This window comes from Symsagittifera roscoffensis, chromosome 3 (genome assembly GCF_963678635.1).
Source record: "Symsagittifera roscoffensis chromosome 3, txSymRosc1.1, whole genome shotgun sequence".
In the NCBI taxonomy this organism is placed as follows: domain Eukaryota; kingdom Metazoa; phylum Xenacoelomorpha; order Acoela; family Convolutidae; genus Symsagittifera; species Symsagittifera roscoffensis.
Window position 1 is genome coordinate 29,488,306 of NC_087064.1, and position 9,913 is coordinate 29,498,218.

Consider the following 9,913-nt stretch of genomic DNA (forward strand, 5'->3'; position numbering starts at 1 on the left):
CATCTAGAACGTTTTTAAATGATTCTCCCTTTTCGAAAACGGCGTCAGGTTTTAGGGGTAAGTGTAAAGGTGAATTTACTTTTCCAACATCAAAATTAGATGGGGCATAAACCATTGAGTTTTTAAGCATTAGCTCTGCTAATTGTTTAAAATCTTGTTGTGTGATTTGCGACTGTTGAAAAATGAACATTGCTAAGAATTTCTGTTGTTCTGAGGTATAGTTTGAAGTTTGAAATATTGATTTAAAATAAGGTGTTTTTTTTTTAAAGTAGTCTAATAATTCGATTCAATTGGTGTTTCGTTTTCTTCTTTAATGTGAAGCATGTTTATTGAAAGCGGAGTTTCTGTTTCGCTCTCGTCATCTGTGTATTCACAATTTATGTGATTTAGATGTAATTCTGAACTTTCTGTTCTATCAATCATTACCGGGAGGATCTGATGGAATTTCTTGAGTTGATTGTACCTGTTTAATTTGTCTTTGGTTTTTAGGTGTACTGCTTCTTTAACTTTGTTGTGAATTTTCAAATCGTGTATCATTTCTGTGAGATGACTGAGATCACTTTCTTTGTCTAATTAGGTAATTATAAATTCAATTTCTAGAATTGTCTCGCGATCTATTGTAATTATTGTTAAAGTATGATCTGTTAATCGAACAGTTTTGTAATCTAATGTCTGGAAATTGTCTATTTCTATTATTTGAGTAACTCCTGTTTCAATTATATGAAGTATGTTACGACCGATTGTTTGAATAATATCTATTTCGAGAGTTGGAATGGGAAAAAAATCTTTTGTAATTTGATAAATTACTTCTGTTTGAAATTGATATTGATTAATTATTTCGATATTGATTTTTTTGACTGTTTGACCTACTGTATCTGTTTTGTGAGGAATGTTATGAATTTGTTCGATCTGGCGATCTTCCGCGATAGTTAATTTGATAAGGTGATTGTTTTCTATAGCTATTATAATTATCTGGGAGTGGTTTTCCTGAATTATTATTACTATTTTTTTGGTAGGTTTTGGTCTTTTTTCATATATTGATAAAAATATTTATTTGGTTCTCTATATTTTTGTTCTGATTGTCTTGCTGTTTTTGCCTTTATTCAGCAAAGCTATGTCCTTATCTACGGCAAAAGCTACACCATTTTTTAAATGATGGTTCACCTTTACAATTTGGATTTTCACATATATTTAATATCTGAGTAATTTATTAAGCTAGTTTCGTGTCGAAGTCTTGGATGTTAGTTATCTGTGAAGTGCTTGTATGGGTGTTCTTTACACATTGTACTTTTAATGTTTCTGTTTCGGCCAATTATATTGTTATTTCAGCTTGCCTAGTTTGTCTACTAGTTTTCGGAAATCTATGTCAGGTTCTCGAATTGAAGATGGATGTGATGCTCTCTTTTTTCTTGCTATTTTTCGTAGTTGTGGTGTTAGAGTCATCAATAAAACTTCTGTCATTTTCGTGTTTTTGTAATCATGTGTATTTAGGGAATATGCTTTTCTCAACAATGTTTTGATTTTTTATTGTTGTTTAATTGTTTCATTAGGGAGTGTACGGATTTTGTTACATAAAACTCTTTTTAAATTTCTTCTGTGAATCTTTTCCAGTCTGATTTAATTTCTATTGGTAAAACTGGCAACCGTTTTCGTGCTGTGCCATCAAGTGTGGTTTAAACTAGAGGAGATGTACGTCTGTGCATCAAATTTTGATAAGTGGCGTTTTTACTGGTTCAGGTCTTACATTTAAAATTAAGTGGAAAATTTCGAGTTTAGTTTGAGACAATTTTGTTGATTTTTGTACTGGTTGATAGGGGAGGGTTACAACATTTGAATTTTGTTTATTTCAGTTGTCAAATATGAACTTGTTGTTTATTTTTGACCTGGAGGTCTCTTAGTTATAGTTTCATATATCATTGAAGTGAGCAATTTGGCGGCCAATGAAGTGGTGTCAGTATGGGGTGATGTTGAGAGATATTCGGATTGGCTAAAATTCAACTAGTCATTTAAGAGTGGTAGCATGAAATTTGGAAAGAAGAAAAATCTTTCAAGTTCTAAAATATTCAAAAGGTTAGTTAATTTGAGAGGGGCTTTCTTTTAAAATTCAACCTGATCTAATATTTTTGATTGTGGTATGGAGGTTTTGTAATCTTTTCGTGGATGATTTTGGAGTCGTGATGGTTGTCGTTGGGTTGGTTTTTTCATGTTTCTTGTGGTATAACTTTTTCTTCTAAATTTCGATTAGTCCTTTGTTTTTGAGGTATTTGTTTTTTAATTTTATCAGAAGATTTTGCTATGGTATTTTTTGTTTCTTTAGTTTTTGAATCTGATAATTGTATTGAATAACTCAATCCATGATTTTATTGGTTTTGTTCATCGTAATTGTCCTGAACAACTTTTAGTCCTGTAAAGGACTACAATTGTGTTAATTCGCAAAGAGCGTGGTCTTTTGGGTAATATGGCAAAAGATTATTTCGGTGTTGAACTATTTCTTTTTTGTTTGAGACAATATTTTTGTATGTTACATCAGTAAGTTTGTCAATAATTTGAAACGGTCCTTCTTGGATTGCTTGTAACTTTTTTGATATTCCTTTTTGGGTTATAAAATTTGGTATTAAGACCTATGTTCCAATTTTTAAATTTGTGGCTGGTGTAAATGGTGAATTTATTTGTGATTGAACATGTTGTCTTTGTAATACTTGTTAAGCTCTTTTCTGGTAATTTTCTAATTTACATTGTGTTTTTTTTTATCTCTGATCAAATTACATTCGGTATGCGGTCCGGAGACAAATTCTAAGAAAAGTGGGTGATGAAAATGATCTTCATCATGTGTATGTAGTGGTAGATTCTTTGGTAGGTTGACAATTACCTTGTGTTTTTTTGACGAATTTGCAGTAACCATTTATGGGTTCCGTTTTTTTTGGTTAAAAACCATTTCATACGGTGATAATCCTAGAGATGTTGTTATCTGTGAGTTACAAGCTAAGGGAAATAATTTCACGTCTGTTGACCATTCGGTATATTTTGTATCATTTCCAAAAATGATACATCTGAGGTATTTTTGCAGTGAACGATTCATACCTTCGACTAAACCATTAGCCCATGGGGCAGGAGACATTCGGGGCTTATGTTTAATGTTGTAAAGATGGAATAAAATTATAACTTCATTATTTATGAATTCAGTGCCATTATCTGTAACAACGATTTCTGGAAATCCGAGTTTTGCAATCTAGTGTTCATAGTGTGTTGTATAAGCATTACAATGAGGTACAGGGTTGAATGCTACATAGTGTGTAAATGCGTCGACTGAAACCATTCTAAATTAGTTTCCTTCTGATGATGGTGATATTGATCCTTTTGTATCAAATGAGATTCTCTGGTTGAAGTATAAACCTTGTCCTTTAAAATCTTGCTTTTCTGCTGACTATTTTTTGTGTGGGTATGGTTTATTTAGGTGACAAGTTATGCAATCTTTAAATAAGATTTTTATCAATATCGGTGCGTTTGGAAAGTAAACTTATCTTTTATGTGGCTAGTTTTAAATTTCTTTTTTTTTGACAGAGGTATGCTATCTAGAGGGTCATGTATTTTGATTTATTGTGTATTTTGAATGTAATTCTGGGGTCCTGATAAATTTATACTATAAGTTAAATTTTCCTTTTCTACTAAGGGAAATAAGGATGCCATATACATTTTTTGTTTAAGTGGTTTTTGATGTGTATTATTTTTGATCCATAATGAAAATGGTATTGGTTTAAATTGGAATATGGTAATGGTTTATGTAGTTTCCTAATTAATCCACTTCGTAATAATTGTTTTGACAATCTAGGTATAGTAAAAAACTTTGCAAATTACTTATTTGTGCATTTCATGGTCGGTTTTTACTGCAATTTTGCGTTCTAATTGTGTTGACGTTTCGTCTTTTGCAAGGAAGAATTTTGTATTTTGCGGTAGCTCTACTGTCGTTTTCCTTGCTATCTTTTCGGGTGGTGTGTCCGACTGAGTGTATCGGGTAATGCAAGGTTTTTTCCTGCAGTCCAGACTATGTGCAAGTTTGAAATTTCATCAGGATTAATTGAAATCTAAAAACTGTGGGTTGGATTTGATTTTTGTGAGAATAAGAAATTTACAGGTTTATGATCTGTAAATAAAACTGTTGGATGTTTTGATCCAAAGATTAAAAATCCATATTCTGTGAGAAAAATAATTATAGTTGTTCATTCTCTCATAAGTGTAGAGGGCCTGAGTTCTGCTCGGGTAAATAGTCTTAAAATTGCTGAGATAAGATTCCTTTTATTTGTTCCTTTATGTGATTGTAATAATGATGCGCCGATGCCAAAGTTTGAAGCATCGCACATGGCATAGAGTGGTTGATTTGAGTCTGGACGCGTAATTGATATTTGTTCAGTGAGAAGTGTTTTCATTTCTTCAACTCGTTTTTGATGTTCTGTTGTTCATTCAAAAAGATTTTGTTGTTTAAGGAAATTTAAAAATGGTCTTAGGTTTAATTGCATTTATGTACATATTTATTTAAAAAGTTTAGCATTCCAAGAAATTCTTGGATTTTCTTTTTATTTGATGATGGTTGAACTTTATGATTGCGTCTATGCGAAATTTTAATGGAGTGATCGTATTTCTTTCGATAATATGTCCAAGGAATTTAACACAGGTAAGAAAAAATGTGTTTTATCCGGGGCTGGTTTCATGTTTTCTTTAAGTAGTGTTTGGTGATATTTTTCCAGGGCTTTAAGCCTTTCGCGTTTTGTTTGAGATTGCATGAAAACATCGTCTAAATAAGTTATGACATTTTTGCTGAGAATGATTGGTCGGAAAATTTTACTCATAAATGCTGATAAAGATGCTGGTTCTATGGAGATTCCATAGAATAGTCTATTGAGCTCGTATTGTTGATTTCCAATAACGAATGGTGATTATTCATCTAGTGGCATTTGATTATGTGCGCTGTTCATGTCAGCGGTTGTAAAGTTACGTCCGTTTATTTTTGTGAGGATTGGTTCTATATTGGTTCTATAGGCCAATTGCATTTAGATTCGTTGATGAGTGAATTTAGGTATCTAGCATATAGAACGTTTTTAAATGATTCGCCCTTAGCGAGAATAATAACGGGGTTTATGAATTTGTTTCCTTTTGGTTGTTTTTTATTGTTAACCGGGTAAATATTTTTCTATTGTTCTAAGATATCTAGTAGTCTGTTAACCTTCTCCTGTAAGTGAATTGGAACTTTACTTGCTCGTTGTTTTTGAAAACTGCGTCAGGTTTTAGGGGTAAGTGTAATGGTGAATTTTTTTTCAAAATCAAATTTAGATGTGGCAAAAAATATTGCGTATTTAAGCAGTAGTTCTGCTAATTGTTCAAATTCTTGTTGTGTGATTTGCGACTGTTGAAAAATGAATATTGCTAAGAATTTCTGTTGTTTTGTGGTATATTTTAAAGTTTGGAATGTTGGTTTAAAATAGGGTGTTTTTGTAAAGTAGTCTATGTTTCATTATGAGTCACTAGTTACATTTTTAGTCGATAGTTTTTTATTGAGGATTGTTTATTGACTTATATCTAATAATTTTAATATATTAAGTACTCTATATGCTTTTTCTATTAAGGGAGCAATTGATGTATTTGTTTCTCATATCCTAAAAGTCCAAGGGGTAGTGTTATTTTATAACGGGAATTGTTGTATAGGTGTAGAGAAATAATATCTGAACTTGTAATTTTTGTGTATTTGATTGATGAAATCGTTACTCTAAAAACTTTGTGAATTGGTTTCAACTCAAAATTTTACATGTATAGTCGTTCTTTATTTTGATCGATTTGTATTGATGTACTTGACTTATTGAGAAGTTATAAGCATATCCTGATAATGGTTTTAGGTGTTTTCGTTCTTGGTTGTATAATGTGTAGAATTTGGAAGAAAATAGAGGTTGTTTTTTATTCTTTGAAAAAAGGTTAAGATGTGTCATTTGCCCTTGTTTAGTTATCTCGCATATGTAATTTACAATTTAGAATATTAATAGTGAGTGTATATTTAGTAATAAATGGAATTCCAACAGTGATGTGCTTTTTATCTGTGATAAGAAATGTTTAAGTAAAGGTTTATTTATTATTTTGTTTTTTGTTCCATTGTTCGAGTGGGAACGAGGAAAAATTGGAATTCTCCATAGTTTGTTAAACTTGCTCATTCTGATGTGGCTAGTTTGCTTGAAGTCCTTAAAGATGACAATTTTCGATTAAGAGTTTGAATTTCATTTCAATTGGGATAATTATGATATTTGCTTCTGGACCTGAGTCTATTAAGAAACCAACTTCATGGTCTGGTGATTGAAAATTTTTGTTTTTTGGATTTTCTAAGAGAAAGTGAATGGGTCCAAATTTTTTCCTTAGGTGCTTGTATTTTGTATGTTGTATTTTGATATATGTTATTTGTACTTCTTTTTCCTTTGAGTTCTTGTTCAGTGTAATCTGCCATGTTTTGTGTAATTTTTAAAATAAAAATTATTAAAATCTTCCTTATTTTGATAATAATTCGATTCAATTATTGTTTCGTTTTCTTCTTTAATGTGAAGCATGTTTATTGAAAGCGGATTTTCTGTTTCGCTCTCGTCATCTGTGTATTCACATTGTATGTGATTTAGATGTAATTCTGAACTTTCTGTTCTATCAATACCTGGAGGATCTGAGGTTGATTTCTTCAGTTGATTGTACTTGATTAATTTAGTTTGGTTTTTAGGTGTTCTGCTTCTTTGATTTTGTTGTGAATTTTGATATTGTGTATTACTTCTGATTCGATTTTCACAGTTGTTTAATTGTTTCATTAGGGAGTCTACGGATTTTGTTACATAGAACTCTTTGATGTTTCTTATTTCGTTCAGAGTCGAACATTTTTTAAAATTCTTGTGCGAATTTTTTCCAGTCTGATTTAATTTCTATTGGTAAAACAGAAAACCACTTTTTTTGCTGCGCCATCAAGTGTGGTTTTGGACTAGAGAAGCTGTACGTCTGTGCATTCAATTTTGATAAGTGGCGTATTTACTGGTTCAGGTCCTATATATTTATAATTAAGTTAGCTGAAACTGAATTTGAATAATCTTCTACTGAGTATTCAGGATCTGTTCCTGTGAATACCATCAGTGGATAATTAGAAGATATGGAAGATCCACCCATAAAGTATGGTTTCATCGTCATCTGAATTGATTCTGCGGTAATTGGTATTTGAGAAAAGTTTGTAAGTTGTGTTTTTTTTTCGTGCTGTTGTATTTAAAATTGTTATTTTTTTTCATTTTGCATTTTTGTTGGTTGATAATCTTGTCTTTTTATTGAATTTGTATTTGAAAATTATTGTTTTTGTATGAGTTTTGTTTTGGAGGAAAATTTTGTCTTGATTGTCGTGTTTTTGCATTTCGTGTGTAGAGTTCAAAAAGATCTGGTTGACAAATAGGATCTGGTTGATCAATATTCCAGCTATTTTTTGTTGATTTGTGGTAAATCGTTGTTGGTTTTGGCTGAAAATAATCTTCATCTTCTGAATAATGTGGTTGATTTCTTGTAAATTGTTTCGCATTAATGTTTTTACTTTGATGGAGCAACGGGAATTCTTCACTACGATCCACTGTGTCTCGTTGTTGATCGTTGAAAAAAAAACTGAGTGGTGAACTTGTTATTTGCACTTTTGTGCCTGTGATTGATTTTGGCTGTTTGTATAGGGAGGTTTTGCTATGTTATTGTTTGCAAAAAACTTGTAATTATTATCTGAAAATTTTTTTTCATTAGTTTTTTCTGTTTGTTTGTTTGTCGTTATGGTGTTGCTGGTCTACTTGTCTGATAATCCATTTCTGAGTGTTTTGGAGTAACAGACGGTTTTACTGTTGATTGTATAGTTGTTTGTAGAAATGCAGTATTTTTTAACTTGTGGTTTGTAAATGTAGGGTGAATGGGAGAAAATTTTTGTTGTGTTATTGTCGGCATTGATTCGACTATTTCTTATTTAACGAAATGTGATGGAGTTTGAATATCTTGATGTGTAAGATTTCTTTTTCCATTCAAGTTTTCTTGTCTGTTATTGAATGTAGAGCTTAAATTATTATTTCCTGTCCTATCAGTGAACCTTGCATTATAATTTAACGGTGTTCTATCGATAGTAGGTGGAGTTAATTCAATATATTCTCTATTTACTGAGTTAGCAGTAATTGCTGCACTTGATATATCAGTTGTTATCTTAAAAAAGGATGGATGAGACCAATCAGGGTCCAAACATAATCTGTTTTATCTGCTAATACAGTTTCGTCGTTTGAGCTTTGTGGTCGAAAACTATTTCTTGGTTGTGCTATGCAATCGATTTTATGAACAAAATAATCAATTATGAACCATGCTCACTTTTTTTAGTAGATCGTGTTTGACAATTTGGGAAATTTCATTTTTAATGAGATTTTCACGGATTGTATCTAAAATTTTGAAAATTTATTTCATGTCTTACAGTTGAGTGTCGGGATGTTTGAGCCCGTGATTCATTTTGTGCTTCTTTTAGTTCTAATATAAATATATAACTATAAACAATAGACAAAACTTCATCTTGAATATTGAATTTGCTCTTTGTGAAATTTGATGTTGTATTTTTTTATATATTCTGTGAAGACTTCTGAGAATTCTATATCTATGTCATCTGTTTGTATTGATGTACTGTTGGTTTGATTATTCTGGTAGGATTTCGGTTGTGAATATAGCGTAATATGAAGTACTATTACAATTAACTTTGAGATAGTGATCAAGAAATTGTCGTTTTTTTTCTTATTTCAGGAAATTACTGTTTTCATGGGATACTTCTTGTTTCGAAAAAAAAATAACGATTAAGTTGTAACAAAATTGTACTTGTCCTCGAGCGGGATCACTAAGTATTGAATTATCGTCGAAGTTTTTGTCGAATTCTATCTGTTTTTGTATCTTAAAAATGTTAGTGTATAACTTTCAATGTGTCTTCTGGTTGATTCCAACTGTACGGTTGTTCTGGCTTATCAAAATATGATTTTTTATATTTACGTTTTCCTTAAATTAATGATGATGATGTAGCCTCTGAGTCAGAAACACTTTTGATTTTCTATCGGGTTATTTTTGTTTATTGAATCTTTCAGGTCTTGAAGTTCCTGTATAGTATTTGTATCTGATTCTCAAACTGCGTTTTTGTTTTCGAAATACGTCTTTTGATAATTTGTTTTGTTTTGCTATTTTTGTCTTTTTTGGGTATGTATTTTTGATCTGATATATCCTGTTGTTTGTCTGTGCTGTGTGATTACAAGATCATATCTTTTTCTTTATTTAAGCAATTGTGTAATATGATTGTTTGTTTACTGCCTAGATTATCTCATGACATAAAGTTTAGGATGATGGGTACAATACTCGGGGGTTAGAGTTTCTATTTTCCTAACCTGTTAGTTCTTACATTTTTTTTGTGTGGTTATTTTAATTTGGGGTATAGATTGTCGTGGTTGACGGGTTGGAGAGAGTGTATATCAATTCGTGAGAATGATTTTTTCTTTCTCGTGTCTGGATTTTATACATGATGAACTTACTTAATCTAACCTAGTTGTTTGATTTGTGAACGAGGGTTGGAGAATAGTAAATCAGTCCACAAGGTTCAGGTATAATTTCAACACAAGTAGATCGTTAGATACTTTTTTAAAACCTACTAGTATTGTTAAGGGTTTTAGCCTGGGTCATCGAAGAGGAAGGGCTCAAGTAATGGATGAGTAACCGAAGTTCTTCACTGTCTATCCTAATTAAAATGGTTAGTCCTTCAAAAATTTCTATTGATTATGGGTCTTTATAAGGGTTGGGTAGTAAATCGACGTTTAGCTTAGACACTTCAAATTATTGGGTGGGAAAACAAAGTTGTTCTGATTGATCCAAG